We start from the raw sequence: 26735 nt of genomic DNA on the forward strand, positions 1-26735 counted from the left end.
GATGCAGGGAGCAGGGCAAGCACTGCCTTCTTTGAGATGAGCCTCAGATCTGAGCAATGGCCTGAGAGGTGGGTTTCATTTATTTATTTTTTTGCTGAGGAAGATTAGCCCTGAGCTAACATCTGTGCCAGTCTTCCTCCACTTTCTATGCGGGTTGCCACCACAGCATGGCTGCCAAGTGGGGTAGGTCCATGTAGGTCATGGCTTCATCTGAAGCTGGGCCCCCACAGCCTCGCATGATTGAGGTCAGTATCCCTGGTGACCAGACTGGTCCGGGATGGTTAGCTGTCTGTGTGGCCATCCTAGTGCACATTTTCAGTCTTTTCCCAGCATCAGCATGCTACGGACAGCCTGCTGGTATCCCCTCAGCGCCCTCTGGAAGTGACCTCTGTGCTGTTGTTCTGGAAGCCAACAGCTCCTGGGCCTGTCTGCCTGAAGATGCTCTCTCACCCTGGTGTGCGCAGGCAGGCCCAGAACCAACGGGAGTGAAGGCCCTGGTGCCTTGGGGTGCAAGTTCCGATGTCAGCCTCCCAGTCTCTCGCGGCTCCCAGCGGCGGAGCCCCACTGGCCGCGGCTGCAATCACGCAGCGGTGTGAGAGTGCCCCCTGGCTCCCCTTCCCTGCTTTCCAGAGGCTCCACAGGGTTGCCTCCCGAAGAACTTGTCTCAGGCACTGCTTTTGGGGAAACCCAAGCTGAGACCCCCTTAACCCCTTCTTGCCTCAGTTTCCTCACCTTCCCTCGGGAAGATGGGATGCGATCAGGTGCGCACCACTCAGCCCTGCCTGGCATGGGGAAGGCTCACCAAATGTCCTCATGGATCGGCACAACCACTGTGCTTTGTCACTGCTCTGCCATCACCTGTGTTACAAACTGAATAGCACGGACATGATCCTGCCTGCTCCATGCCTCTGGTCTCTACCCACGCCGCCATCTCCCCCTGAGGATTTTCCCCGTCTTCTCCACTCTAATTTTGTTTATATCACAATCCTCAGCTTGAAAACTCCCTCCCTCGTGGAGTCTGCCCTGGACCCTCTGTGGAGCCACCCAGCTTCCCCTTGCCTGTCTGCTGGCAACAGTGCCTGACATTTCTTTTGGAGTCGCCCCTCCCCTGCGCTCAGCCCTCGGCCAGGGTGACAGATCCTGGAACTTTTGCTGGAACTGCTGGGAAAGAGGCTTTCTCTTTGACTTGCTTTCTACTTCCTAGCTGAATTATCTTGGGCAATTGCTGAACTTCTCTGTGCCTTAGTTTTCTCACCTGTTAAATGAGTGATAATTATAGTATCTACCCTTCCAGGCTATTGAATAATTAAGCAAGTCAATACATATGAAACTCTTAAATTGCTGCCTAACACATAGTGAGTGCTCAATAAATGTTAGCTGCATTAGCATCATTGCCATTGTTGTTATTACTGGAGTAGCTAAGCTGGCAAGAGGTTAAACTTGGCCATTTTACCATACATGGGGAAGGCCTCGCTGAGAAAGATGCCATTACATGAGGAATCATAACTCTTTCCCCCTAAAAAAAGAAAAGACAAAAAGGACTCCCTGATGACACTGGGTTCCTGGATGCAGCCATGTCTGATATCCACTTCTGGAGTTTTCAATGCTATGTGTCAATAATGCCTTTTTTTTCTTTCTTTTTGTTTAAACTGACTTCAATTGGGGTTGCCTTGCTTGCAGTCAAAAGAGTTCTAACATCTTCAAGCAGGGGCAACCTCACCTTCATTTCAGTTCCCACATTGTGTATCATTTATCACCTCAAGAGCCATATTTTCTAAGTCTGAAATCCTGATTAAGGTCTTGACAGAGTTTCTTTTCCTGACCTGAAAATTTCATTACAAAAATAGTCTTAGCAAGTTATAGATTTTAAAAAAATCATACTTAGTAGTTTATTAAAGGGTCTTTATCAAAAAGCGCCACATGCCCTCTGAATCTGGAGCAGCTCAGCCCTCATCACCCCTCGCTTCCTGCCACAGGGACCTGCCAACAGGCCTTCTTTCGCCTTCCTGGCTGTGGGCATAAAGTCAGGCCTGCACCTGACCCGTTTCCCAGTCCCCACAGGGGCTAGCGTGTAGCCATGGGGATACCGATGAGATAGGTCTTCAGTAAGTGCGGACAGACAAGCGTAAATTTCCTTATCTGCCTTTCCAGACCCTACAAACACAGCAATCTTAATCGAATGAGTGCAGCTCGTGCTTCCCCAGCTGGCGGGAGCAGAGCATACAGCTTGAGCATCTGATTCAGAGCCAAAAATGTTAACCTCTAATTAACTTATATCCTCCTGACACCTATAATGTTAGGATTATGCTAACACACGAGGTTATTAATCATATCTAATTATTCAATTAAGGAATAGCAAACACCCGTGCAGACGGGAGTCTGTGAGCGATTTGCTAGAAAAGTTCAGCTTAGGCTTGGAGCCTGCTGCTGGTGGTAAGAGGGTTTCCAGGGCACTGACCTGTGGGCAGCTTTCCGGGAGGAGGGGGATGTCACCTGGTCTCCCCAGGGGGACCTGCGGCCTGGAGACCAGAGGTTCTGTTTGTGGGCTCAGAGCTTGTCTTGCCAGCTAGGGCACGTCTCCCTTTCTTCCCAAGGGCTGAGGCGACTTCGGCCCCAAGCCCAGACCTCTGCCCACGGCCGTCTGGGGCTTCTTAGCAAGTGCAACCTGTTTGACACATATCAACTCAGCGCAGAGTTCTTGAATGTTGGCTGGGTCCTGTGTAGGTGTTGGGACAGTCACTGCCCGGAGGGAAACGTGGACTCAACGTTAATTTGGAAACAAGCCAGAGATGTGATTTTCCCCTGGGCACCTAAGCCCTGGGGCACAGAAAATTCCCAGGGGTCCTGGGCAACATAGGGTAGGTTTCCAGACCCTCACGCCTGCCTCCCAGGTCAGATCAGGAGACATGCAGGTTCCCTGTCTCATTTCCCATTAACGGTGCCTACATGCCGCTCATCCTCCCTGTGCCGGCTGCAGGACGCTGGAGGACTGCAGGTGGATGTGGGGACCTCACGCCCTGGAGGGCTTCTCCCTGCCTTAAACCTTCGCTGTTGGGGCGAAGTTTCGGATGATCGGAATCCAGAAATGTCATAGAGTGGAGCCAAGGGGTTGGTGAACTTCTCCTTTCATGACGGTGCCTCAGACTCCAGCCAGAGACGGCAGCGCTCCCGGTGGGAGTCCTGTGGGAGCAAAGCAGAGAACGTCACTAAGAAACACGGAAGTCAGTTTTTCCCACGAATTTGATGGTAACAGATTTCTCGCTGATCTTGGGTGATCTTGTCATCTGGTGTGTCATTTGGCCAGAAAGAAAAAGGTATTTCTGAACAGCCAGAGCAGTATTTCTTATAGCTTAATAAAGATTATGGTTTAAATGTAATCTGAATTTTGGGAGGGATCAACATTTTTTTCAAGACATACAAGCTAAAATTTGCTGTTTAAAATTTCGTGTGCCTTATTCCAAAGGAAGTTAAAATCCATTTTATCAAATCATGAAGTGAAATATTTATTCAAATTATAGTCAATCTTCATCTTTGTCAAAGCAAATATTTATGACTTTCTTATTTTCATTAACAAAAAATAAAATTATATGCAACCACCATACCCTTAGTTTTTTAGCACTTTTACCATCTTTTTTCTTAAATATAAATAGAAACTTTGATCATTATGTCTCACAAAGTCGATGAGGCTATTTATGATTTTAATAGATGATTCTTAATTATTGTCATGGCTTTTATCATATATTTTATTATATAAATACTAATTTTTCCTACATAAGATATTGCCTTATAGCAAATTCAATGAGAAACAGCATTTAGACTTATCTTGTTTTTACAGTCTCTTATAATATATGACTTAATTTTATTCGTTTTTCAACATTCTTTGTTTTTTAATACACTTTTAAAATATACATTATAATTTTTAAAAATATGGATTAGTTTTTTATTGTGGTAAAATATACGTAACATAAAATTTACTACCTTTTAAACACTTTTGAGAAAATAGTTCCGTGACATTAAGCACATTCACATTGTCGTGGGCTCTCAGCACCATCCATCTCCAAAACTGTTGCATATTATAAAACTGAACCTCTATATCTATTAAACAGTAACGCCCCATTCCTCCCAGCTCCTGGCCACTATCATTCTACTTTCTGTCTCTATGAATTCCACTGCTCTAAGTACCTTATCTAAGAGGAATCATACAGTATTTGTCTTTTTATGACTATCTATTTCACTTACTATAACGTCCCTGAGTTTCATCCATGTTGTAACATATTGCAGAGTTTCCTTCCTTTTGATGGCTGAATAATACTCCGTTGTGTGCATAGACCACATTTTGCTTATCAATTCCTCTGTCAGTGGACACTTGCTTTGCTTCTGTGGTTTTAGCTATTGTGAATGACGCTGCTGGAAGCATGGGTGTACAGCTATTTCCTAAAGACTCTGCTTCAGTTCTTCTGGGCATATATCCAGAAGTGGAATTGCTGGATCATATGGTAATTCTACTTTTAAATTTTTGAGGAAACTCTATACTGTTTTCTACAGTGGCTGTCCATTTTGCATTCCGACCAAAACTGGAACTGTTGGTTCCAGTTTCTCCACATCCTCACCAACACTTACTGTTTTCTGTTTTTTGATAGCAGCCATCCTAGGACGCCTGAGGTGGTATCTCATCGCAGTTTTGATTTTACCTGATTTCCTGATGATTAGTGATGTTGAGCATCTTTTCATGTGCTTATTGGGCTTTGTATATCTCTTTTGGAGAAATGTCTGTTCAGGTCCTTTGCCCATTTTTGAATTGGGTTTCTTTGTTGTTGCTGAGTTTTAGGAGTTCTCCGTATATTTTGGGCATTAATCTCTTATTAGATATTATCATTTTAATCTTGACTATTTTTAGTAATTTTTCTTATAAGATGCATTTCACAATTTATTTCTCAGAGATTTTATACTGTTTCTTGAAACATTTATTCACACGTTTGTTTGCGTTAAGAAATGGCGTATGCATCCACCTGGTGGGAAGTCCCATCTGGCAATTGGCTTGAGCCCACTGCCACTGTAATGCCTGGCTTTCTAAGCATACCATCGGTGGCATCTCCATCATTTGGGATGGCTAAGCCTCAGCCTCAGGCTCTTAACAAAACTGTACCTAAAACATACGATAAAATACGATCCAACTTTTTCTCTTTCAAGCGCCTCTGAATGAGCGTGGGACTGGCCAATCTGATGGTCCTCTGTGAGTTGTGAACGGGCCTTTGGGTAGATTCCCAGAGACTGAGCAATGACGATTTCAACGACTGGGTAACAAATCCCCTTCTAAGGTGAGTGGTTTCCAATTCCTTGCTTTCAAAAAAATCAGAGAGAGATCTAATCGCTATAATTCAGAAAGAGTCCTAAGAACTGAATGATGTTGGTGTAACAAAATCCTTGCTTACTCTCAGATGTGAATAAAATTTCTCAGTGTTTAGAAGCATAAAACAAAAACACGAAAAACAAAAGGTAGGAACAAACTTGGTGTGCAATCTGTCCTGCTCAAGTCTAGAGACAAGTGATGTCCATTCATGGTGAGGCCCCAGCTGAAAAGACATCTTATAGGACCCCCAGTAAGTGGATTTGTATTGATGTGAAACACAGAGAGAGGGACTCAAATGCCCTCTGGACGGCTGGACCAGTCATGCTGCCCCTTCTGTACCCTTCCTGATCAAGGGGACAGATATGGGGATGGCTCCTCAGGAAGCAGAGCAACAACTCCAAGATCATCTCCTTAAGTGAAGCACTCCCCAATACAGCTCACTTTTTATATATAATAATTTACCAGAATTTCTACTCTATTATCTTGAATCGATCAATTATGTATCAATAGTAATTTTAATGATCACTCAACCCAGAAAAAAATTTGAAACACCTAGAGCCTTTTGGTCATATGAAGCAAGACAACCTCAGTTTGTAAGCTTGTGTCTGCTGAAGACTTTTTATGGGGATGAGAATAAAGGATGTTCAACGTAGAATTCTATGACATTGGGATAAACTTCAGTGATGGGAGTGGCATGGAACTGTGTTCAAAGAGAGGAAAGAAGTGGTCAGATTTCTGACTGTTAAAGTGCTCTTGTTATTTTGTTGTTGTTCGTGTATTTTTTTTAATGGATAATGGTGGATTTTAAACTGCTGTGGTATTTACCTTCTATTGCATAAAATCTAAAGAGATCTAAGGGTTTTATTTTAAAATGCCAGTATTTATAATACAGAAGAAATTATATATTTGTGTGAAAAAGTTAAATGTAACCTTAAAAATATGTGAGGAGATTTTCATACTTTGGTTAAAATTCTGTTAAGGAGTTCGTGCAATGGCGGAAGAACTTCTGAGACAGAGAGGCTAGTCAGGCGCCGCTGTCTGGGGGAAACTGCAGTAAAGTCTGTCTATCTAGATACGGTGGCACGTCTGCCTGCGGAGAAGGGAGAAGCAGTGAGCCCAGAGGTGGGAATGTGTTTAGTCACAAAGGCCTTGGGAGAGAAGCCAAGGATTCTGGAGTTTCAGGGGTATATTTAAGTGTCAGGCTAGTGATGGTGAAGGCCATTTTAGAAAGTTTATTTGGTGCTGTGACAACACATTATTTGGCACATGGAGAGGGCAGAGGGACGGGAAGAAAGGATGTGAGAAGTTAGGATCTGAGAAACAAGAAAGGCAGAAATTAGGCAGGGGTGGCAGCAGGAGGAAGGAAGGTGGGAGGATATATATTCGGCAAGTAGAATTGACAGATGTTTGTGACTCACAGGAGTGGGGTGAAGATGAAGGAAGGTGGTGGAATCCAGTCTCAGGTTTCTGACTGATTCTCTGGGCACAAATGTTGCAGGGGGATATTAGAAGCAACCTGAGGTCACTAGATGATATCTCAAACTATTTTGGGCTTAAAGAAAAATGAAGTCTCATCACTATTACCATTATTTTACCCAATGTGGAAAAGATGCACTTTTTAGTCTCTCAACTCTACTCTGTTATGGAACCACTAGGAGAAGTCTGGACTCAGGCTTCCCCTGGACAGGGTGCACTGTGTCATTTGCATGTTGGCTGTCAAAAGAATAGTAAAAGTCTGTCTTATTTCACAGACGAGGAAGCTGAGACCTAGTGAGAATGTGATGAACAAGGTTACATGACAATTGTTTGGAAGTTTTCTGTAAGATGATTTGTCAAGGAGTGAAATGGGTAATAGCTCATGCTCTATGGGCGTAAGGTAAAATAAGTGCTCTACTCTTGTTATCTCCAATGGAGAAGGCATATTTGTGAATGGATCAACTTTCCAATTAAAAGGCGAAGAATGGAATAATGGATAAGAAACATGATCGAACGATATGATGACTAAAACAGACACACTTGAGATTCAAAGACACAAATAAATTGAAAGTAAAGGTATGGAAAAAGGTATTCCATGCAAACAATAACCTAAAGAGAGCTGGAGTGGCTGTACTAATACCAGACAAAACAGACTCTAAGACAACAATTGTTACTAGAGACAAATAAGGACATTTTATAATGATAAAATAGAAAATCTATCGAAAGATATATCAATTATAATTATAACAACAGAGTTCCAAAATACACAAAGCAAAACTGACAGAACTAAAGAGAAAAATAGACAATTCAAAATAGTAGTTGGAGACTTCAATATCCAGTGTCAGTAACAGATAGAACAGCTAGATAGAAGGTCAGCAAAGAGTAGAAAACTTCCAACACCATACAACAATGATGCCTAACATCCACCTGCAGAACGTTCCACCCAATGACAGCAGATACACATGGACAAGTATCCAGTATAGACCATATGTTAGGCAACAAAACAAGTCTTAATAAATTTAAAAGGATTGGAATTGTACAAAGTATGTTCTTACCACAAAAGAACAAAATTAGGAATCAATACTGGAAGGAAATTTGAAAAATTCACAAATATGTGGAAACTAAACAACACACTCCTAAATGACCAATAGGTCAAAAAGAAATCACAAGAAATTGGAAAATACTTTGAGATAAATGAAAACGAAAACACAACATATAAGAATTTATGGGTTACAGACAAAGCAGTGCTCAGAGGGAAATACAGAGTTGTAAATACCTACGTTAAAAAACAAGAAATATCTGAAATCAATAACCTAACCATCTACCTTAAGAAGAAAAACAAGAGCACCACGATCAAAGCAGCATCGGGAAGTAAACAATAAAGATAGAGTGGAAGTAAATGAAATAGAAGAACAACAGAGAAGATGTACAAAACCAAACACCGGTTCTTTGAAAAGATGAACGAAATTGACAAACCTGTAGCTAGATGATCAAGAAAGAACGAGAGATCACCAAATTACCAAATCAGGATTGACAAAAGGGACATTAATATGGATCATATAGAAATAAACATGATGATAAGGGAATACTATGAACAATTTTGCACCAACATATTAGATAAGCTGTATGAAACGGACAAATTCCTAGAAAGACACAAACTACCAAAACTGACTCAAGAAGAAATAGTAAATTGGAATAGATATATAACAAGTAAAGAGATTGAATTAGTAATAAAAAAGCTTCAGAGAAGAACCCAGAACTAGATGGCTTCACTATTGAATTCTACCAAAACTTTAAAGCAGAATTAACACCAATTCTTCAAACACTCTTCCAAAAAAATAGAAGAGGAGGAAAGACTTCCTAACTCATTCCATGAGGCCAATATTACCCTGATACCAAAACCGAATTCATCACAAGAAATGAGAAGTACATATCAATATCTTTAATGAATATGGATACAAAATCTCTCAACAAAATAATAGCAAATCAAATCTAGCAGCTTATAAAAAGGATCATTCACTATATGAGATTTATCCCAGGAATGCCTGATTGGTTTAACATATGAAAAATCAATCAATGTAATGCTCCATATTAATAGAATAAAGGATGAAAACAACAAGATCATCTCAGTAGACACAGACAAACACTTGACAAAATCCAAAACCCTTTCATGATGAAAAACACTAAACAAACTAGGAATGGAAGGGAACTTCCTCACCCTGATAAAAGGCAATTTGAAAACCCACAGCTAACATCATACTTAATGGCAAAAGACTGAAAGCTTTCCCCTAAGATCAGAGACAGACAAAGGCGTCTTCTCTCACCACTTCTATTCAAGCTTGTCCTGGAGGTTCTACCCAGACCAGTTGGGTCAGATAAAGCAAAAAAAGTCAAGCAGATTGCAAAGGAAGAAATAAAACTATTTATATTTGCAGATGACATGATCTTATATATAGAATATCCTAAAGAATGTACAAATAAGCTATTAGAGTTAATGAGTGACTTCAGCAAAGTTGCAGGATACAAGATCAATATAAAAATCAGTTGTATTTGTATACATTAACAATAAACAATCTGAAAATTAAATTAAGAAAACAATTCCATTTACAGTAGCATAAAAAAGAATAAAATATTTATGAATAAATTTAACCGAAGAAATATAAGACTCATATGCTGAAAACTACAAAACATTGTTGAAAGAAATTAAAGAACACCTAAGTAAATGAAAAGACATCCCTACTCATGGATTGGAAGCATTTGTTAAGATGGCAGTACATTCCAGTTTGATTTAAAGATTTAACGCTCCCCCTATTCAAATTTTGATTCTTTTTCATAAATGGACAAACTTGTCTAAAACATTTATGGAAATGGGACAATGGGACCCAAAATAGCCTAACCATCTTGAAAAAGAACAACAAAGTTAGAAGACTCACACTTTCTTATTTCAAAACTTACTACAAACCTACAGGAATGAAGACAATGTGGTCCTAGTATAAGGATAAAATATAGATCAATAGAATAGAATTGAGAGTCCAGAAATAAACCTATGCCTCTATGGCCGATTATTTTCAACAAAGGTGCCAAGACCATTGAAGGGTGAAAGAATAATCTTTTCAACAAATGGTGCTGGAACAATTGGATTTAGGCAAAAGATAAAGTTGGACCCCACTTCAAAAAATATAGAAAAACTAACTCAAAATGGATCAAAGATCTTAAAGTAAAAACTAAATCTATAAAATTGGTGGAAGAGAACATAGATGTAAATCTTTGTGACGTTGGATTAGTCAACAGCATCTTAGATACACCACAAAAAGCACAAGAAACCAAAGAAAAATATAGATAAACTGGACTTCATCAAAATTAAGAACTTATGTGCATCAAAGGATACAATCGAGAATGTGAAAAGACAACCCACAAATGGGAGAAAATACTTGCAAATCACACATCCGATAAGGATCCAGTATTCAGAATATGAAAAGAACTCTCACAGCTCTACAGTAAAAAGAACACAATTTAAAAAATGAGCAAAGGAATAGCCATTTCTCTAAAGAAGATATACGAAAGGCCAAGAAACAAATGAAAAGATTCTCACTGTCATTAATCATCAAGGAAATGCGAATCAAAACCACAATAAGATATCACTTCAGAGCCACTAGGATGGCTAAATTAGAAAGATGGACAATAACAAACGTTGCTAAAGATGTGTAGAAATCTGAACCCTTATACATTGCTGGTGGGAATGTAAAATGGCACAAGTGCTGTGAAAAACAGCTTGGAAGTTCCTCAAATAATTATACACAGAGTTACTTAAGACCCAGTGATTCCATTTGCAGGTATATATCCCAGAAAATTGAAACCATATATTCACACATACACACACAAACCTTGTGAACAGCATCATTTACAGTATCAAAAAGATGGAAACAACCCAAAAGACGATCAACTGGTAATGGATAAACAAAATGTAGTATATCCATACAATGAAAATTATGCAGCTATGAAAAGGAATGAAGTACTAATATATGCTACAGCATGCATGAGTCTTGAAAACATTAAGCTAAGTGAAAGCCACTATTATATTCCCATGCCATTATATAAAACCCATTATACCCATGGCATTTCTATAAAATGTCCACAAGCAGGCAAATTCCTAGAGATGGAAAGTAGATTAGTGGTTTCCAGGGACTAGGGGTAGGGGAGAATGAGAAGTGACTGCTAACGGGTGTAGGGTTTCTTCTCGGGATGATGGAAATATTCTGGAATTGGATAGTGGTGACAGTTGCATAATCTTGTGAATATACTAAAATCGCCTGGATAAGAGTAAATTTTATGTTGTATGAAATTTTTTATGAAGTATATCTCCCCCAAAAATCTCTACATGTTGTGATGATGCCAAATTACTTATCCCGAGTTGCTTTTCCCAGTAAGGGGTTTGGCTCATCTAGGCTTCAGAAAGATGTGTAATAGACAAATCTACAAGTACTTTTTTCTTTGAATATATGTCATTTTCTTCTCCAAGAGCTCTAAGCCCAGTGCTGGGAAGTCATCCTAAGCCTCCTTGAGTAAAAAACCTTGTGAAGGGCCTGAGAGAATGTTCTTTACTCTGAACAAGAAGGCTGTGGCCACCTCTATTTCTCCTTTAAGCAGAACCCAGTATGATATTTGGCACAGAGTGTGTGCTTAATCGCAGGTAACTTACCAGATGTCTTCACAGCATTCATTCATTTATTCATTTGCTCCATTCCTCCCTCAATCGTACATTTCATGTCTTTAACGTGCATTATGTGCCAACCACTGCCATTTTAATTCAATCCAGCAAAAATTTATTAAAGCACCAGTTGTGTTCCAGATGTCATGTGGGGAGGTCAGGGAGGCACAATGAAAGCTGAAATGAGACCCATGTTCTCCAGTGGCTCATTGTTCAAGGAGGGGAGACAGTTACAGACCCAAGGTATCTTATGCCAAGGCTAAGGTGAGTAAAGACCTTGGTGGACATATAAACCAAGTACAACAGGACTGGGGAAAGTCTAGCTCTGGTGCATTGAGCCAATATGAAGAAGAAGGGATTGCAGAAGAATCTGTGGGCCTCTGCCATTGGAGTACACAAACCAACAGTCACCATGGATTACTGAGGATTCAGACCCCTGAGTTCAATGCTCTATTGACTATGACCCCCTTGTAGGGCCTTTGTCTGCTCTGTGTGGAGGTGAAGTTTCACATTCAGTCTTGAGCACATCAGCAGGGGTGGGAATGGTGGCCTTTTCTAACCTGGGGTAAAAACGGAACACATACAAGATTACTTCTCCCCACAACATCCTACGAGGAAGATACCATTACTCACCCTCACTCTACAAGTGAGGGTGGGGAGACTCAGGGTGCCTTCCAGACCTTCACAGGGCCACGAGCCACAGGTGGGAGTCCCGGTGCAGCAAGCAGCACTGAGTAGTGCTGGTGCCAAAAAGAGGAAGGGACACAAACTGCAGCTCATTGATGTCACTTTCCCTAGCACCTGGCCTCATCTTTCTCCCAAATGCGTAAAATACCACTACTGAGCGCCCTCCTAGTCAGCAATGGGGGACCCTCTTGGGTGATGTCTGGAGTGTTCATTCGAAGACTGAAGCATGATATCCACATCTTAAGTAATCATCGATCGTGTTGAACTTTGAAAATTATCAATTATACCCGACCTGCTTGCAGACAGGATTTCAAGTGGCATATAAAGAGACTTCAGGTAAACATCTACGTCATGAAAGAAATCTAAAGAAGCATATGGGAGAGTGAACATAAAAACTAGAGTTACTAAAATTGACCCTTATATTTTGTTTTGAGCTTCCTAAGAGCCAAGGCAGCAAAAAGGAAACATATTGAGTTACAGAAGTACGTCAGTCTTTTTTTGCACTAAATTTCAAAGTATTTAATTAAAATAGACCTTGAACAACTATGGTGGATAACAGTTTCAATACCAGTTTTCTGGATTCTAGCTGAAAATAGCAATGTAAAGTTATTTATACTCTGTTACATACCAACCAAAAGTAGCCAAAAGGAATGAAAAATGGAAAAGAAAGCTCCACATTCAACTAAACTAGAAAAGAAAAAGCCACTACCTCAAACCACACACTGTGAAGAATGGCTGGAAAATAAAGCATAATTTGGAACAAACAGAAAGAAAAAAGTACAAAGTCATGATGACCCCGCAGGTGTCCCATACAGAGTTCTCTGAAAAGAGCACAGCCATGAATGCTGTGATCCAATGATCCAATTAGCACCTGCCATTGCAATATCCGGGGCATGGAAGGACCACGGAGCAGCCCCCAAGCCCTTTCACACTGTGTGGAAGCAGATAAGGGGGCGGGGCACAGGAAAAGTCACACAGAAAAGCTGTTTTTGCAGGAGGCAGATGGAGGGTAAAGTGGGAGCATACACAGCCATTAATTCATCGGATTAGCTAAAGTGACCACAAAACGAAACAACATGCCTACAGTGGATGTTTCACCACCCAGTTCGTGTCCTGTCCTTCCCCTCCCCTGATACCCATCTTTCCTTTTGTGAATAATACTCAGAAAGGAATCGGGACTAATGCAGAGATACTACCCTGAAAGGAAGAAAGAACTTAATAAACAAGGCTGATGAAGGGTACACATCCAGACACTGGAGCTATAAAGTAGGAAAGAATTTTAGACCAACACTTCAGAAGTATATTGGGCTCTAAACTGTCTCCTGTGGGCTGTAAGTGCAGCCTTCTACTCTCTGCTCTGTGGTGCTGGACTCTGCAGCCACGTTTCTGATCTGTCTGCTGCTCCATGTTGGGCTCTGCCAAGAAGAGGGGTTTGAGGGAAGCTTCAAGGCTGTAGGAGGGACAAGGGACCTACTCCTTCCCTCCTGAGCACTTCTTGTCCCTGTCTGCATCACCCCAGCAACCCTTCTTCACTCTGGCAGTGGCAATTTCTTCCTATAGCAGCAGCCAAATCCTATTTACGGCTTTGTCACTTTCACAGAACCAGTGATGTCCTGCCATTCGGAGGCAGAAGCAGCACTCAGCTCCTGCTGTACCAGGACCGGTCAGGCATTGCCTCTTCTCACACCCGTGGTCTCAGCTCCTTGGGCCTTTTCCTCTGAGGTCAGAGACACCAGCACCAGACAAGCAGTGCCCCCTTCTTGGAGGTCTTGGCTCCAGTCCCTCCTCTCAGTTCCTGATGTACTACACTGGCCAAGCAGTCCCATCCCCACATATCTGGGTCATGGGCCCTTGGGACCCCTCCTCAGAGCTGGGAGACACCACATGAACCAAGCAGCAACGCCTACTCAGAAGTCCAGTTTCCAGCTTTAGGATGTCCCTTTGCCCAAGCTGCATACTCTAATATTCCAACCTTCTCATTTCTCAGGCCGAGGAGTGGTGGTGGCTTCCAGCAGCTGTTCTATTCATGTTACCTCAATGTTTCCCTTTTCCCATTTCAGCTCACTGTACTTGGTTGACAATAGTTTATATTAAATTCTTCCTGTTAAGATCCCTGATGTAGTTTATTTTTCCTTACTGGACAGAGGCACAATAAGTTGTAAGGAAAAATGGCACAAAGAAAGTATACTAGAGATAAGAGAAGAGGTAAGACACGAGAGGGAGATAATATTGGTCCGAGTGAGTTAAAGAAAGAAATGAAAGTAAAAACATGAAACTATGATAAAGATAAACGTCCAATCAGCAGCACAGGGTGAAAAAAGGACAAGATTAAAATTATAGGCAGCAGTATGGATAACACACTTGGAAAAGAACAGAGAGAAAGGATTAGAGAAAAAAATATTAATTAAAGAGGTCCAACCATATATACATATAAATGGTGGTCAAGAACAAGAAAATTTAAGAAGTGGAAGAGAAAAAATATTTTAAAATATAATAAAAGAAAATACTCCCAGAACAAAGCAACCTGAGTGAACAGAATGAGAAGGAATGCCACAATTTAGGAAAAGACACAGACACAGAATGAAGTATCTTGGTGAAGATCCAAGAATTTGATGATAAAGAAACACTCCGACAAGGTCTCACATAGAAAGGGGACAGCAGTTTGGTCCTAGGCTCCCTACAGCCACAGTGAATGCAAGTTGACAATGGAACAAAATCTTTGCATTTATCAGAGGAAAAAACCTTCCAAGAATTAAATTTCTGGAAAGTTATTCTGATATAAAAGCAAACAAAGATATTTTTCAAACCTGCCAGAACTTGAGAAACAGCATCCATACATCGATCCTTCCTGAAAAGGTGACTTCCAACTAAAAGTAGAAGCTTCATAAAAATAATTAAGCTTATAATAAGACAAAACAACCCGAATCAAATACGAAATAATAGCATCTACAAAAGACAATAGGAATGGACTCATAGGGGATCCAGATATTGAAGTTATAAGATGCGGACTTCAAAATACATTTGCTTCCTATGTTAAGAAAATAAGAGAACAGACTGAGACTTTTAGCCAAAAATCAGAAGCTATAAAAAGAATCAAACTTAAATTTTATTACTAGAAAATAAAATAACTAAAATAAGAACTCAGTGAATGAGTTTAATGACAGATTAGATACGGTTAAAGAGAGAGTTAGTAAATTGAAAGATAAATTTGAAGGAAAGACCTAGATTGATGCAAGAAAAGCACTAAAAAAGGGAAAAGGTTTTAGGAGATTAAGACATATGGAAGAGATTTAACATACATGTAATTGGAGCCTGGAAAGGAGAACAAAAAATAGGGCAGAAATAATATTTGAAGAGAGAATTGCTGAAAAATTCACAGAACTGTTTAGAGATATCAACCCACAGATCTAAGAAATTTAAACTCTAAGTAAGATATATACAAAGAAAAGCACATCTAGGCACAACATAGTAAAACTACTGAAAAACAAAAACTAGGACAAAATCTTTGAGTTATCCAGAGAAAAAAGATACTCTTCAATCTGACTTCTCAACAGACTCAGTGGAAGTCAGCACACAGTGCAACAATACAACGCAAGGTGCTGAAGGAAAATATCTTCACTATGGAATTCTAAGCCCAGTGAAAATATCATTTAAAAATGAATGTGAAGTAAAGATACATTCAGAAACACACACACACAAATGAGAGCATAAATAAAGTACAGATCTACAATAAAATAAATACTGAAGGGAAAAGGAAAATAATCCCTGGTGAAGATTTATAAATCTGATGGGGCATGAGCACAAAAATAGGTAAATATATGGAAATTTAAATAGATATTGATTGTATAAGAATGTCTTGTGGAGTTTAAAATATACAGTGAACTAATATGCATGGCAAATATAATTATAAGTCAGGGTAAATAGAATTAAAACGTCCAAGTTCCTAGCATTTTCAGGGAGGAAGTAGAAGTACTATAAATATGAGACTTTGATAATGACGTATGCTCTAATCTTTATGGTAATCACTAAACAATCCAAGTAAAAGAATGTGCAGTTACCAACCTAATAAAAATAGGATAGTGGAATAGTAAACATAATCCTAAAAAGGCAAGAAATGAACATATAACAGATAAAAAAATACAGAAACTAGAAATGTGTTCATTAAATCCAAATATATAATTATTTCATTAAATATAAATGGAAAAATTCTCTAACTAAAAGACAAGGAATGTTAGGTTGCACAAGGAAAATAAAGGACATGTTGCTTATAATGGACCCACTTTAAAGAGAAAGAAAATTTGAAAGCAAAAGGATAGAAAGAATATAAATGCAATCCTAACCAGAAGAAATCTTATATAGTTATATTAATATCAGACAATGTATACTTTAAGGCACAAAACATTTAAAAAGAGAAACATCTAATAATAATCATAGACGATAATAATAAAGGAATATATAATTATTCTAAATGGGTATGTAGTTGACAATATAACATCAAAATATAGGGCAAAATTGGTAGAAATAAAAGGAAAAATATGCAAACCCACAATTTAATGGGAGACTAACATGTTTCTCTCAATTATTGATAAAATAAGTAGACAAAGGCAGTAGGGAAATAGAAGTTTTGAACAACAAGGTCAAGAAACTTAACCTGATTGGTATGTCTAGACATTGAATTATTTGAAGTGCACAGAGAGCAGTAAAATGCTTTGTTGCTGAGACACATGCATGTCTCCTAAATGTCAAAGGACCGAGATCATTCAGAGTATGTTCTATGACAACAGCTGAATTAAGAAAACTAGAAACTAGAAAATCCCCATATAGATAGAATTTAATCAACCTCTAAAATAATCCATAGGAACAGAAGAAATCACAACACAAATTAGGAAATAATTTGCAATTTAAAATTTATAATGTATTACAACTTGTGGAGTAAAGTTAAAACTGTGATTAGAGGGAAATTTATAGTCTTAAGTGGATATATTAGGAAAGAAGAAAGGCTGACATTTATTGCATAAGTATCCATCTCAAGAAATTATAAAAATAGCAAATTAAATCCAAAATAAATGAAAGGGTCAAATAATTACGATAGCAACAATTAATGAAACAGAAAACACAGAAAATAGAAATAATCAACAAAATGAAAGGTTGCTTCCATGAGAGATTAATAAAACTGCTACACCCCTATGAGGCTGATGAAAAAGAAGAGTGTGAGTAATCAATATCAGGTACTGCAAAGCATGAAACGACAGGGTTTAGAAACTTTATATGCTGAAAACAGAGAAGACCATTATTTTCAACTATTTGTGCAGCATTTATTTATTTATTTATTTTAAAGATTTTATTTTTCCCTTTTTCTCACGAAAGCCCTGTGGTATATAGTTGTGCATTTTTAGTTGTGGGTCCTTCTAGTTGTGGCATGTGGGACGCCACCTCAGCATGGCCTGATCAGCAGTGCCATGTCTGTGCCCAGGATCTGAACTGGCGAAACCCTGGGCTCCCAAAGCGGAGCACGTGAACTTAACCACTCAGCCACGGAGCTGGCCCCTTGTGCAGCATTTATAAAAATTGTGTGTTAAATTATTAGGAAAAGCACTGTAAAATCAAACGCTTCTGCTTTTTCTCCTTTTTAAAAATCAAATACCATTCTCTGGCTAGATGACTATCTAGAAGATAGTAAAAATGATGTCATGTAGCTGAAGCTATGCTCAGGTAAAATTTTTTAGCCTTCAAGAGTGGAAAATAAATAAATAAAATAAGCATTCAATTTGAGCAAAGAGAAAAAATAACAGAGTTAACCTTAAAAAAGACAAGAAATTAAATACCATGAAAGCAGAAATTGGTCAATTTAAAAACAGAAAATGAGAAGTAGAAATCTCAAGAGCTGATTTGCAGATACACTTATGTGTGCACGCTCAACAAACTCCTATGTGCACATATGCTATGCATGGACACAATAAATTCAGCAGCTTGTAAAAAGGACAATTCAAAAAGAGAAGTTGGATGAAATCACAGATACAGAAGAAAATTTCAAATTCGAATTTGAAGGAATATTTTGCTTAATATTATGTAAATAAATTGCAAAACTCACATGGACTGGATGATTCATTCCAGAAGACCTGGGAAACCTCAACAGATCAACGGCCATGTCTAAAGCTGAGAAATTTTCAGACTTTCCTCAGGAAGCATCAACTTCGAGAGAGGCAACCATTACCTGCAAGAGGCAGTTGTTTGTGTTAATATGGAAAGACTTCCAAGGTGCTCTGCCAGGCTGAAGGAACGAGGGCGCACAGGTGCGCATCCACATTTAGGGTGTGCTGCCACGGTTGTAAAATCGTGCACACAAGGGTATGGCTGTTGTATGTGCCCCCGATTGTTTCCTGGGCACCTGAGAACTTGGACTCTGGAATACTGAGGTTTGACACTCAGGAATGTAGGGTGGGAAGAAGCTAATTTTTCATTGCACATTCTTTTTGATCGCTTTGATCATTTTTTGCCATGCTGTTGTCATTTTTTAATGAAAAAAGTGAAGACAAAAAGGGTTTTTTGGAAAATGCCAAAGAGATCTCCCCATGCCTGTTTCTAGTAAACAGCTCTAGAAACAAGCCGCAGGAGAGCTTTGAAATGTGAGCTGATGATGTGGAGTGTCGCTGACCTGTGCTGTAGCTGCTGGTCTCCTGTAATGACCTCTGAGTGTCTACTGGGCAAGTCCCCTGTTGGTTATAATAATCACCCTAGCTTTGAGGCCCCAATTCCCTTTTTGCCAGTGGCAATGCTAACCCATTCTTTCACTACAAAATAATAAAATTCGGTTGGGAGAACGGTCTCCGAAATGAGAGCAGTGATTAATACCCACAGCTGTCAGTGTTTAGCAGAAATTTATCATATTAACAAAGAATTATATTCATCCAGCATTAAAAAATATGACTGAAAGAATTAATTTTCAATGTGATAACTTAAGCAAGCAAATCTTGCATGACAATGAGAGTTTCTGAACTTCTAATGAGCTGTTTAAAATATTCGAGTGAAGCTGAATTCACAAACCAGTTCTCTGATAATAATTGCTAAGATCCAGGACTCCCCTAAATGAACAGTTTGGTGAGATAATTTCCAAGAGAATTGATTTGAGATAAGGACTGATGAAAAAGACTAATGAATAAGGGAATCAGAGGTCAGAAACAATGACAGACTGTTGTATCTGTGGCCCCACGAACCAAGCTGGTGACCTGCCCTTGTGTGGCCCGCTCCCTGTTCACTCTGTGCTTGGCCATATGACGTTTTAGGATGGACTCTTAGCAAGCGTGATGCAAGCAGAGGCTTGACATGCTTTCACATTGGGGTTTGTCTTCCCAGAATGCTTCCTCGTGGAAGCCAGCTGCCATGTAAGAGGTCCAACTGGCCTGAGGCCACCATGCTGTCAGGAAGCCCAAGCTAGCAAGGGGTGAGGCCACATGAAAAGAGAGCTTTGTCTGATCACCTCCTAGCTATTCTAGCTCTCTGAGTTGAAACACGAGATATAGGTTGCATGCCACAACCTAGCATACACAACCAGAACTGAAGAACTGCCCAGCTGAGACCCCGTTCAAATTCATTTTTGTTGTTGAAGCTGCTAAGTTTTGAAGAATTTTGTTGTACGGCAATAAATGCCTGAAACATAGGGCTATGGGACCTGAGACACACTTTGAAGAAAAGGTAGCAGGCACCAGAAATAAACACATGAAGAGGGATAGTACTTCCATCACTAACAGGGTCGGAGCATCGGCTACCTACTTCACAAGGATTCTGTGGGTGACAATGTAGTACCGATCCTTGACTCAGGTGTGGTCCCCACACCAGCAGCATCAACATGCCCTGGGGACTTGTTAATTTCTAAAACTCTCAGGCCCTGCCCAGACCTGCCGCAGCGGAACCCACCTCTTCACAAGATGTCCAGGGGTTTCCTGGGCTCCAGTGTGAGAGGTGCTGGTCAGGATAAAAGAGTAGAGGTCTGGGCCCGTATTCTGGGTTCGTAAGACCCTGGGGATGCGTTGCTCTGAGCAGCGAGTAGGTGGAGGACCCCTGCACACACACGTGTTTGAGACGTCTGTCTCCCTGGGAGTGGTTCACAACTGAAGGTGTCACCACTACCCACACAGCAAGCAGTCAGCCATCTGTGTTCCAGACTTCCCATCGCAAGTCACCAGGCCACTGCGGCCGTCCCTGGAAAAAATCAGTAAACGGGCTCTTTGTTAACTGTCAAAGCAGAAGCACTGTGTTGACCAGGACAGGGAAGTGGAGGGGACAGTGAACTTCCCTGGTGGGGGGGGCCTTAAAGAGGGAAGTGAAGGACAATGACCAAGGGTCCCCCAGGTCTCCGAGTCCCTGGACTCCAGGTGCCTGAAAGGCTGGTCCAGCGGCTCTCAATGTGAATGTGCATAAAACTCATCACCATCAACATCACGATCAAAACTCAGAGGCCCAGGCCTCCCCTGGAGATTCTGCGCCTGAGAATCTGCATGTTAACAAGGCACCATTGTGAACATAGTCAATGGAGGTGATTCCAGGACCACCCTTTCTAATTTAATTTGAGAAATAAAGAAATTTGACAGTACCAAGCAGTGGTGTGCTAGTAAACCAGAAATCTGAAAGGAGAAAACCCACAAATCCCCTGACTTGTAGCGTCTCCTGACTTCTGTGGTGTAAACACTCTGACTATCTCAGACTTCAAGCCACCAGTAGGACAGCAACCGGCTCCCAACCTGCTGCCTCTGTCCCAGCGGAATCTCTCGAGCTTGTGTGAGCCAAATAAATTGCATGTGAGAAGCAGTGTTTCTTGCTGCAACACTAATGCTGTTGGTAATGCTGATGCTACAGCTAAGAGTATGATGCGCACTTACTGTGCCCTGGGCCCCTACATCACCCCACCCCCACCTACCAACAGCCTCCAGGGGGCAAACCTCAGAGCCAGGGTCTCTGTCTGGAGCTCCACCGCCACCTGGTGGCGGGGCCGAGTGTCCTGGTGCTGGGCCGGGGAGCAGATACTGTTCCTGGCTCTTAGTTAATATCAGCCCTGATGTTGGTTCCCGTACAGTGAACCCAGCACATGTGGGTTAAAACCAAAAGCACACATTCTCAGGTTCCTGGTGCTTTAGTTACACTCGTATGTAAATGTTTGTTTCTTTAACCTCTGACCCCCTGAGCTGTAGAGCCAAACAGAAGTTACACATTGTTAAGGCTCAGATGGCCTCACGCCAGGCTCCCACTAAAGTCATGCTAATCCCAGGACCTTGAAGTCCTTTTACAGAGAAACTAATGTCCAGGGAATATCAGGAAACCGAAGCTTCCCAGGCCCGACTCCTCGGCTTCCTGACGTCAGAGTCTCCCTCCCACCGTGGAGACACACAGCCAAGGACACTCATCTGAGCAGTCCTTTGCCTCCTCCACTGGAAGCAGCCCCAGACACAGGCCAAGGGGAAAACACTGACCAAGAAGGCCACGGTCCCCCTCCCCTACCTAAAACCCTAAATAAAAACCCTTCCTTTTAGCTTTTCAGGGAGTTTGGGATTTCAGCGTTAGCTGCCATTTCTCCTTGCTCAGCAATGTGAAATAATAAAATTCCTACTTCCACTAAGCCCCATGTCAGAGATTGGCTTGCTGCGCAATGGGTGAGCGAACTCACTTCACATTCGATATCAATGCTTCTTGGGGTGTGGTCCCCTTGTAGCCACCCAGGGTGGCCAGGCAGTCCCAGCTAGACATGTGAGACAGTTGCTGTGTTATGGGATGGAAGCCGGTGATGATTGCTTGAAGCCATGCAGGAAGCCATGAACCCTTCCAAGACAGCAGATCACACAGCCTCCCTGGAGAAATCCTGGAGGACCTACGCCCCATGGCCAGCACAGAAATGCAGCCCCTTGGTCTGGCCTCAGACCTTCCCCGCCTCACTGTCTTTCCCTTTCACTCCTGCTCCCTGCGGGTTGTATTTCCCAGGGGGATGTTGGCAGGGATGCATCTGTCCCAGGCTCTGCCTTATCAGGGGCTGAAATTGAGACCAATCCCAGTTCAAACTCAGGATGGCGTTACCGGGGGCAGGAGCCTGTGCCCTCCAGCTGTCCTCCTCTCCCTGCAGACTTCAGAGAGTTCTGCGTCCCTGCCCTGGCTGGGTGCCCTGGGCCTGGAGCGTTTGAGCATCTCGTCCGGGGTCAGCCTCAGGCAGGACTGAGCTTCCAGAGCCAGTACAAGAAAAGTCCTGCCTGCTCCCAACGGTCCCAGAGGTGAGAAACTGACTGAAGCAGGGAAGTTTCACCTTCTACAAGACTTTCTAATATCTTTTCTAAATACAGCTTTCCAAATACATGTTTGTTTGTTTATATATTATATATAATCATATATTATTTACAATATTATATTATATTTACTATATGACGTAATACATAATATATAATCCCAGCTTCCCAAATGTATATATAAATGATAATACATATAATGTGATATTAGATTAATATATTTTATGCTATGTATATTATTATTTATACATACATTTGGGAAGTGGGGATTTGGAAAAGATATTAAAAAGCTTTTAGAAAGAGAGACTTCCCTGCTTAGGAATAAAGTTCCTCATCATAAGAAGAAAGATCTCTGCAATTTTCCCTGGAGAGAGTCGCACCAGCGCTTTGGTGTGTCCTCCGCTGCAGCTGTTCTCCTCCAGTAACTCAAGCAGGCTGCATCGCAGAAAGTGGCAGGATGTCTGCGGCATCAGCTGTCCTGAACTGCTGGTCCCCACCGCTCTCCGGAGGGGCCGCGCCCGCACACCTGGCGGTGTCCGACAGCAGGACGGTGTGCTGAGATCCGCTCAGAGCGCTGATTCAGTCTCTGTTGGGGGACCTCTGGAGTCCCGTTTCTCACTCTCACCTACGACGCTGCTTCCGAGCAAACACATCCCAAATTCAGCTCTCAGGCGCAGGCTGGCTCCTGGGGTCTCCCAGCCAGGCTGGCATTTCTGTTCCCTCGAGGGCAAACCCCTCCCTGAGGAGATTTGAGGGGACAGCGCCTTGTGCAAGATTGCTCTCATTATTTGCTACAAGCCAGGAACATGCTGTCTGCATTTCTTGCTTAGTTTTGCACATTTGCTGTCTTGCTCTTATTGACTAATGAGGACTCTAAGGTGACCCAGAGAAAAAGGCCCCGTAGCATTTGGATTAAAGATGTGAAATAGCAAGGACCAACAGAGGCACCTGGGAGGAACGGGCTGCCGCCTCTTCCACTGCTCTAATCCACTGCAATCGTGATGCTCCCCACCCAGAGCTTCCCCGGAGGCTGCGAGCCCAAGCAAAGCTGTCCTTGGAGACACACACAGCCCAGACCTCAGCAGCTTTAAACAACCATACTGGTCGACCTCATGGGTCTTGGGGCAGGAACGTGGACGAGCACAGTGCGACAGCTTGTCTCTGCTCCTGGATGTCTGGGCCTCCAGCTGGAGGGCTCGGCCAGCTGGGCTCGGCGGGTGCCCAGAGCTCGATGTGCTCTCTCCACGGCCACACTTGGCACACAGCCTCCAGCATGGCAGCATGGTGGCCCAGGGCTCCAAGAGGCACATGCGCCAGGAAAGAGAAGAAGCTTAGCCTGGAAGTCAGCATCACATCGTGAGGAGAGCGCAGGGGACAGACAGACCTCAGTGCAGCCACCTTTAGAAATTCGTCGTCCAGGCAGTGGTCTTACAGAGGTGACCTCAGTGCTACCACAAGCTCGATGTGCAGGGACATATGTTGCTGGGCCAGAGAGTGGGCTGGGAGTGAACAGATTAGAGCTGGGGACAGTCTCAGGGAGGACAGTTCCCCAAGTAGCAGGCTAGCGCACCACACAGGGTGTCCTGGAGGGTCCTTGGGCCACCCAGGCCCTGTTGATACCCAGGGACGCAGTGGGACTGCTGTGGGTTCCAGGCAGGCAATGAAGTGGATTTTGGCAACAGAGGCACCATGTTGCTGGAGATTCATCAGTTCATTCAGATCAAGAGCCCAGCCAGCCTCAAGGGGACAAAGAAATGAGGGAGGGGCTGGCCACACCAGTTTCCTAGCCAAGGGTCCAGGTGTCAGGTTTGATTGCGCAGCTGGATCCAGGCAAGAGGGAAGCTTTCCCTCCACCCCATCCCTTAACCAAGGGGACTGCCCTACCCAGGGGCCTTACAGCAGCGAATCTGAGTCCAGGTCTGCTTCACGGGACGATGGGCCTGCTGGTCTTTCTGCCTGGTAAGGACGGGTAGGGGCCTAGAAGCTCTGCTGGGTGTGGCCTGGGAGGGCCTTGACCTGTGCCCTCTTCCAGTGTTTCCCCGGAGCTGGTCACCTCTCGGCCTCTCGGAAACAGAATGGAAGGCGGAGCAATGCCATCAGGAAATGGACGGGCACGTGGCTGGGGTAGTTTCATCCCAGGACAACCGGTGCGGTGCATGGCTTGGCGGCTCCGTGACCCCAGGGTGTGGAGGGAGCTTCTGTGGCTTAGACCCCGAGCAAATGAGCACTTGTGCGGAGAGTGAGCGGTAGCCTGGGGCCCGAGGAAGGGCTGCGGCGGCACTGTCACCTGGTCTGGGCGCCCTCACCTCCCGGTGCCGCTACTTAGGGGGTGCTGTCCTCTGCACCCACTGCCCACACAAAGAACTGCCCCCTGGGCCCACGGCGTGAACTGGGGTTAGGGCTGACCCATGGCAGACGCAGAGGTATTGGAGCTCCCACCCGCGAGTCCCCAGGCTCCTCCGGGGCCCCTGCTCGCCCCAGCTCACTGCAGGGGGCTGTGATGGCTTTGTTGGCTTGGCTTTTGTTCCGACTACTAGGATGTCACATGTCCTCATGTGACTAGAAGAGACTCTGCGTCTTCACACAATTTTGGCTCAAACAAAATAAGTACTCTTGTTCATGATGCAAAGTAGGGAAGGTGGCACCAGTATGAGCCCATGGACGACAGTTTTGAGAGTGAAGCGGACAATGGTGTGGGTAAAGGATGCCATGGCTCCTGAGGGGACGTGGGGGTGAAGGGAGGGAGGGTGGGAAGAGCATGCTGCTGCAAGACTGTCTGAGGACTCCCCGGGCCCAGCAGCCTTGCCCAGTGCTGAGCCCACGAGGCTGGAAAGAGGTGAGTGTAAGCCATGTCTCTGCCTGGACGAGGGGAGGTTTGGACTTGAGTAATTCAAATCTTCCTTCGTCATCCTCAGATGGAGCTCCTGAGGAAGGTTGTCACAGCCACAGGGCTCTGGTGAGCTAGGAGCCCTTTCTATTTTCACGTCAGTCCCTCAACACCCACCGTGAGCTCGGGCAGCTCATGCTCTGAGCACCAGGCACCCACGGAAGTTACCCGGCACCTTTCCCTCCACGACCTCCCGGGAATGCCCGTGGTGCTCCCTGGCTAGGATTCTGTGGCACGGGCCGCACAGTGCCTTTGTAGTTGGTTTCCGTGTCTCAGGTGTGCCCATGGTGGCATCACAGCACCACCTCCAGAGGACGGGGGACACAAGCTCTTCCTCCACTGGGCAGAAGAGAAAACAGAGGTCCACAGAGGCCCAGTGACTCACACAGGCTCAGTTGTGACTTGTCCAGGCCTGGCGAGGATGTGACGATACTGGGCAGGTCTACAGCATCAGCTGCTGAGCTGGGACATACGTTGTCCCACCCAGGGTCCCAGCAACATGTGAAATGAGTGCAGATATCATCCCCACTTTTCAGGAGAGGAGGGAGGCTCAGAGATGGTGAGTAACTTGCCTCAGGTCACACAGCAAGCGAGTGGCTGAGCCGGCATTGCAGGGCTGCCAGTGCTCGTGCTTGGGAGCAGAGGTGGTACCAGGGTTTGCTGCATCTCCCGCCTCTGTCCTGGTATTAAGAAGTGGTCATAGCAGGGACACTTAGCCACCTCCAGCCTCCCACCCATCCCCGCAGTGTGTCGCTGCAGGCCGTGGCCCTGGAGCGGGAAGGCAGGGAAACATGGGGATTACACTGTACTCCATGCGCAGGTGCAGCCAGGTTCCAGCACAACGTGGAGCATGTTGCAGCCAGTTAAACACCCCAGTCACCACTGTCCTGGTTCAGAAGCAAATCCTGTCCAGGCAGCTGCAGCATCTCCTTCTAAAGGCTGTGGAGTCCTTCTGGCCTGTCCCAGCCCACGGGGACTGCACGGGATCCAGGCCAGGTGTGTGACGAGCCTGTGCCAGGTGCAGATGTGGCGAGGGCATGCGGGAGCGGTGAGCTCCTGATGCTGTCAGGAGTGGCACTGACAGCTGGGCCCACCCGTAATTAATGACGCTTGCCCTGCTGCTCCCGGCCCCCCAATCAGAGCGAGACGCGACCTCTGCGCCCCGCAGCTTTCTCAGGCTAAGTAGGGCCACTAGACCCAATCGTATTAGATGATTACAGGTTACCTGGGGGCAGACGTTTACTCTGGGAAGTCAGGCCTTCAGAGCATGAAACTGTCGCTTCACCTCCAGCGTCTGTGCTCCGGGCCGACCCTGCGAGTTCTCAGGAAGGGCCATGAGCTGAGCCAAGAGCGGGGGGCGGG

General features: G+C 43.6%; 1 long non-coding RNA gene across 1 annotated transcript; it reads right to left on the minus strand.

The window, feature by feature from the left end:
• Positions 1-1860: 1860 nt before the first annotated feature.
• On the minus strand, positions 1861-26725 carry LOC139078182 (uncharacterized). Its single transcript, XR_011531019.1, has 4 exons — positions 22867-26725; positions 20136-20420; positions 18313-18435; positions 1861-3180 (listed from the first exon to the last, which is right to left on the minus strand). It is a non-coding gene; the product is annotated as an uncharacterized lncRNA (long non-coding RNA).
• Between the last annotated feature and the right edge of the window lie 10 nt (positions 26726-26735).

Source organism: Equus przewalskii, chromosome 21 (assembly GCF_037783145.1).
Source record: "Equus przewalskii isolate Varuska chromosome 21, EquPr2, whole genome shotgun sequence".
In the NCBI taxonomy this organism is placed as follows: Eukaryota; Metazoa; Chordata; class Mammalia; order Perissodactyla; family Equidae; genus Equus; species Equus przewalskii.